Source organism: Oncorhynchus kisutch, linkage group LG22 (genome assembly GCF_002021735.2).
Source record: "Oncorhynchus kisutch isolate 150728-3 linkage group LG22, Okis_V2, whole genome shotgun sequence".
In the NCBI taxonomy this organism is placed as follows: domain Eukaryota; kingdom Metazoa; phylum Chordata; class Actinopteri; order Salmoniformes; family Salmonidae; genus Oncorhynchus; species Oncorhynchus kisutch.
In genome coordinates this window covers 37,555,796-37,561,795 of record NC_034195.2, presented here as the reverse complement: position 1 = coordinate 37,561,795, position 6,000 = coordinate 37,555,796, and the positions used below count along the sequence as shown (strand labels likewise).

The 6,000-nt window shown below is 46.1% G+C and overlaps 1 protein-coding gene across 3 annotated transcripts in view; it reads left to right on the top strand.

Moving 5' to 3' along the window:
* The first annotated feature begins 391 nt into the window (after positions 1 to 391).
* Positions 392 to 6,000, top strand: part of nr1h4 (nuclear receptor subfamily 1, group H, member 4) — a 35,737-nt gene continuing 30,128 nt past the window's right edge. For all 3 annotated transcript variants that reach the window (XM_020456869.2, XM_020456866.2, XM_020456864.2), the window contains exon 1: positions 392 to 519. The gene's annotated coding sequence lies outside the window, so the exon portion shown is untranslated. The remainder of the gene's footprint in view (positions 520 to 6,000) is intronic.

Here is a 6,000-nt window from a genome sequence, read left to right as displayed (position 1 = left end):
ATTACATTCTAAACACAGCATCATAGCATTTTTGTGTTCGTTATGATTTATGGTGAACATTAACTACTGTATCCAATGAATGCCTTGCCTTACAACTTATTCACTTGTGCCTCATCCAAGTCTTACTTCCTGTGACTAATTGTGTGTGTGTCTGTGACGTGTCAGAGGGAGTGTGCTGGTCTGGTCTCTATGTTAGGCAGCAGACATGGCCACCACATCGCTTGGTTGGATGAGGAGGGCTTTTGGGGATAGGAGGAGGCGGGGGAGGAGGGGGAAGAGGGGTAGTGAGGGGGAAGAGGGGTAGTGCGTTCATGGAGAGGAATGGACAGCTTAATTAATAACCACTGTCCCCTTTCACCATGACCCCAGCCAGTCACACATACTCTTCCTACAACCCCAGACATTCAGATGCTCATTAGCAAATATTGATGTTTCTGTACTTTACGTGGAGATCAGAGAGAGGGTGAAGGCTGGGACTAGACTGGATTTACACAGGGGAAATCCACACTGAGAAATAAGGTAAGGACGAATGATAACTCAAACATGTATCACGTATAGCGAGCTGTAAAAAAAAAAAATACTTGTCATAATTGGTGAGAGGGATAGGTTGACTCGTTGTGTAGGCTGACAAACTGGCCTTGACGCCCTCGTTGGGATCTTCATGTGGGCTGCGGTTTAATCTCTGGGGAAATTAGCCCTGAGTAATTCATTAAAGCTATGTCAGGTAAGATTTATAAATCCAATGGTTCACATCAGTGGTTGGAACTGAAATTATTTTCCAATCGTGTCATTCTAAACAGAACCATTCATTTCTTTGTTCTGTTCCACTGTTCTGACCAGAAAAAAACAGTTTTGAACCCCTCAAAAAGTACCAATTTATATTGTTTCTTTTTAAACCGCTGAAATTGACATTTTATACATTTAGCTCAACATAAAATTACTTCACCAATCTGTGCGGATAGAGCAGCTTGATATAAAGCAGGCAAGCTATAGTTGTTTACAAGCATTGGACAGATAAATGTAGGGCGCAAGATGCCACTGAAATTTTGCCTGTGGGGAGAGAGCGAAAGAGGTTTGAGGAGGAGCTTGGCATCTTGTTATGACATGCATTATTTCAATAAGTGTAACGTCGACTTAAGGAGTCAGGAAGCGAGTGCAGTTAGTGAGTTTAATATTAACGAACGTAGACCAATACAAAATGGCAGACAAGATAACATAACCAATACTGCCTGAGTGGTGAATACAATGAAGTGCCAGATAAAGTGGGAGTAATCAGGGAAGTGATGAAGTCCAAGTGTGTCTGATGATGAGGCGCAGGAGTGTGTAATGAAGGTTGCCAGGTGTGCGTAATGATCGGTTGCCAGGACCAGTGGTTAGTAGACCAGCAACGTTGACACAGAAGAGGGGGAGCAGATGTGACAGTACCCCCGCCGACACGCTGCTCCAGCCACAGGATGACGACGGCCAGGAGGACGGTCGCGAGGGCATGGAGCAGGTTGGTCCAGATGGCGAAGGTGGAATTCTCTGATTATGTTTTCATCAAAAATGGCATCCACCAGAACCCAGCACGGCTCCTCTGGACTATACCCCTCCCGGTCCACCAGGTACTGGATCTGACCCCATGACGTCCAGGGGAGGCGGAGGGGTGTCATGGGGGACGGCATTAGCCAGGGGACCAGGAACCACCAGCCTGAGGAGGGAAACATGAAAAGAGGGTCCGGTAGTTAGTGGGGAGCTGTAATCAGTAAGTTACCTCATTGACCCTCCAGAGGACTTTGAATGGCCCCACAAACCGGGGTCTCAGTTTCCAGCAGGGCAGGCGGAGCGGGAGGTTCCTGGTGGAGAGCCAGACGCGATCACCAGGATGGAACACGGGAGCCTCACTATGGGAGCCTCACTGCGGTGGCGGTCCGCCTGCTTCTTCTTCTGGCGGACGGCGCATTGGAGCCGGACGTGGACAGCTTTCCAAACCGCCTCTGCATGCCGGAACCACTCGTCCGCCGCAAGAGCGTCTGCCTGGCTCGGGGTCCACAGAGCCAGGGCCGGCGGGTACCCCAGGACGCACTGGAAGGGAGACAGCCTGGTAGAGGAGTAACGAAGTGAATTCTGGGCATATTCAGCCCAAGGAAGGAATCGGGCCCACTCACCCTGCCGGTCCTGGCAGTGACTCCTCTGGACCCTCCCTAGCGCCTTGTTCATCCTCTCCACCTGACCGTTAGATTGAGGCTGGTACCCGGAAGTGAGGCTGACCGTGACCCCCAGCTTCTCCTTGAAAAACTTCTATACACGTGATGTGAATTGGGGACCACGATCGGAGACAATATCCTCCTGATGGCCATAGTGCCCGGAAGACCTGCTGGAACGATGCCTCTGCGACCTGGAGAGCAGTTGGGAGACCAGAGAGAGGGATGAAACGGTATGAGTTTGAGAATCTGTCCACAACCACCAAAATGGTGGTGAAACCATCAGAGGAGGGGAGATCAGTGATGAAATCAATGGACAGATTTTATTTATTTATTTATTTTATTTTACCTTTATTTAACCAGGTAGGCAAGTTGAGAACAAGTTCTCATTTACAATTGCGACCTGGCCAAGATAAAGCAAAGCAGTTCGACAGATACAACGACACAGAGTTACACATGGAGTAAAAACAAACATACAGTCAATAATGCAGTATAAACAAGTCTATATACAATGTGAGCAAATGAGGTGAGAAGGGAGGTAAAGGCAAAAAAGGCCAAGATGGCAAAGTAAATACAATATAGCAAGTAAAATACTGGAATGGTAGTTTTGCAATGGAAGAATGTGCAAAGTAGAAATAAAAATAATGGGGTGCAAAGGAGCAAAATAAATAAATAAATTAGAATTAAATACAGTTGGGAAAGAGGTAGTTGTTTGGGCTAAATTATAGGTGGGCTATGTACAGGTGCAGTAATCTGTGAGCTGCTCTGACAGTTGGTGCTTAAAGCTAGTGAGGGAGATAAGTGTTTCCAGTTTCAGGGATTTTTGTAGTTCGTTCCAGTCATTGGCAGCAGAGAACTGGAAGGAGAGGCGGCCAAAGAAAGAATTGGTTTTGGGGGTGACTAGAGAGATATACCTGCTGGAGCGTGTGCTACAGGTGGGAGATGCTATGGTGACCAGATGAAACCAGGGATGCTGAGGCACAAGAAGGGGAAGGAGTTTCCCTGCTGGAGAGTGCCTGGGAGATTTAGATTGAGTACATACTCAACATGAGTTGACATAGTGTGCAACATCCTGCGCCAAAGTGGGCCACCAGTATTTCTCAGAAAGGGATTGAATGTTGCAGGTGATAACTGGGTGTCCAGTGGCGAGGGATGTGTGTGCCCCGGTCAGCAACCAATCTCTGACCCCCGTGGGAACATAGATGCGTGCCGGGGGGCAGGTGGCAGGAGTGGGTTCTCTCCCCAGAGCCTGGCGGATGTCCACATCTACGTCCCAGAACATGAGGCCAACGATACGGGAGGACCAGTTGATGGGCTGGCAGACACTCACAGGGCCCTCTACTGATATGGAAACACAGGGTGCGGGAAAGCAGGTCCTCCGACATCCTGGTCTCCAGGCGGTAATCCACCAGGAGATGATGGGATTATGGAGTTGGAGCTACGGGAGACCAAGAATGACTTTGTGCAAGGGTGCGGAGGTGGTGCTTGGGTCCCACGGTGAGAAGCTGTGACTGTGAGTAATAGTACCGGATCCCAATGGACGCAATGCTTGGACCGGAAACGGAGAGGAGAACGGGTATGAGGTGATGTGCAGGGAGGAGGCAAGGGCCTGGTCAATAAAATTCCCCGCATCACCGGAATCCACTAGAGCTGTAGAAACAATAGATGAGGGACAGCCAGCTAGTGAAATCGATACTCACGCCTAACCCAGGAAACGGATGATCACAGGGCAGTCCCTCTGCTCTCATGTATTCCAGGTTGAGACGTACCGGACACCATTGGAGCTGGTTCCCCTCCTGTCCACAATAGGGACAGAGCCCTAACTGTCTCTGACGGCATCGCTCAGCCACGGGTAGGCGTATGGCCCCTACCTCTATGGGTGTGAATTGGACCATTTTCCTGTCCTGCTAAGCATTCAAAATGTAACGAGTACTTTTGGGTGTCAGGGAAAATGTATGGAGTAAAAAAAATTTTTTTTTTTAACATTGTGAAGTGAAAGTAAAAGTTGTTAAAAATATCAATAGTAAAGTAAAGTACATATACCCCAAAAATCTACTTCAGTAGTACTTTCAGATATTTTTACTTAAGTACTTTACACCACTGGAGATTACATGGCTCTGTGCTCGATTTTATACACCTGTCAGCAACGGGTGTGGCTGAAATAGCCGAATCCACAAATTTGAAGAGGTATCCACATACTTTGGTATATATAGTGGATCTACTGCAATTACCTCTCATTGTGTATTTATTGCTCGTATAATTACAGTGCCTTGCGAAAGTATTCAGCCCCCTTGAACTTTGCGACCTTTTGCCACATTTCAGGCTTCAAACATAAAGATATAAAACTGTATTTTTTTTATGAAGAATCAACAACAAGTAGGACACAATCATGAAGTGGAATGACATTTATTGGATATTTCAAACTTTTTTAACAAATCAAAAACTGAAAAATTGGGCGTGCAAAATTATTCAGCCCCCTTAAGTTAATACTTTGTAGCGCCACCTTTTGCTGCGATTACAGCTGTAAGTCGCTTGGGGTATGTCTATCAGTTTTGCACATCGAGAGACTGAATTTTTTCCCCATTCCTCCTTGCAAAATAGCTCGAGCTCAGTGAGGTTGGATGGAGAGCATTTGTGAACAGCAGTTTTCAGTTCTTTCCACAGATTCTCGATTGGATTCAGGTCTGGACTTTGACTTGGCCATTCTAACACCTGGATATTTTTGAACCATTCCATTGTAGATTTTGCTTTATGTTTTGGATCATTGTCTTGTTGGAAGACAAATCTCCGTCCCAGTCTCAGGTCTTTTGCAGACTCCATCAGGTTTTCTTCCAGAATGGTCCTGTATTTGGCTCCATCCATCTTCCCATCAATTTTAACCATCTTCCCTGTCCCTGCTGAAGAAAAGCAGGCCCAAACCATGATGCTGCCACCACCATGTTTGACAGTGGGGATGGTGTTCAGGGTGATGAGCTGTGTTGCTTTTACGCCAAACATAATGTTTTGCATTGTTGCCAAAAAGTTCAATTTTGGTTTCATCTGACCAGAGCACCTTCTTCCACATGTTTGGTGTGTCTCCCAGGTGGCTTGTGGCAAACTTTAAACAACACTTTTTATGGATATCTTTAAGAAATGGCTTTCTTCTTGCCACTCTTCCATAAAGGCCAGATTTGTGCAATATACGACTGATTGTTGTCCTATGGACAGAGTCTCCCACCTCAGCTGTAGATCTCTGCAGTTCATCCAGAGTGATCATGGGCCTCTTGGCTGCATCTCTGATCAGTCTTCTCCTTGTATGAGCTGAAAGTTTAGAGGGACGGCCAGGTCTTGGTAGATTTGCAGTGGTCTGATACTCCTTCCATTTCAATATTATCGCTTGCACAGTGCTCCTTGGGATGTTTAAAGCTTGGGAAATCTTTTTGTATCCAAATCCGGCTTTAAACTTCTTCACAACAGTATCTCGGACCTGCCTGGTGTGTTCCTTGTTCTTCATGATGCTCTCTGCGCTTTTAACGGACCTCTGAGACTATCACAGTGCAGGTGCATTTATACGGAGACTTGATTACACACAGGTGGATTGTATTTATCATTAGTCATTTAGGTCAACATTGGATCATTCAGAGATCCTCACTGAACTTCTGGAGAGAGTTTGCTGCACTGAAAGTAAAGGTGCTGAATAATTTTGCACGCCCAATTTTTCAGTTTTTGATTTGTTAAAAAAGTTTGAAATATCCAATAAATGTCATTCCACTTCATGATTGTGTCCCACTTGTTGTTGATTCTTCACAAAAAAATACAGTTGTATATCTTTATGTTT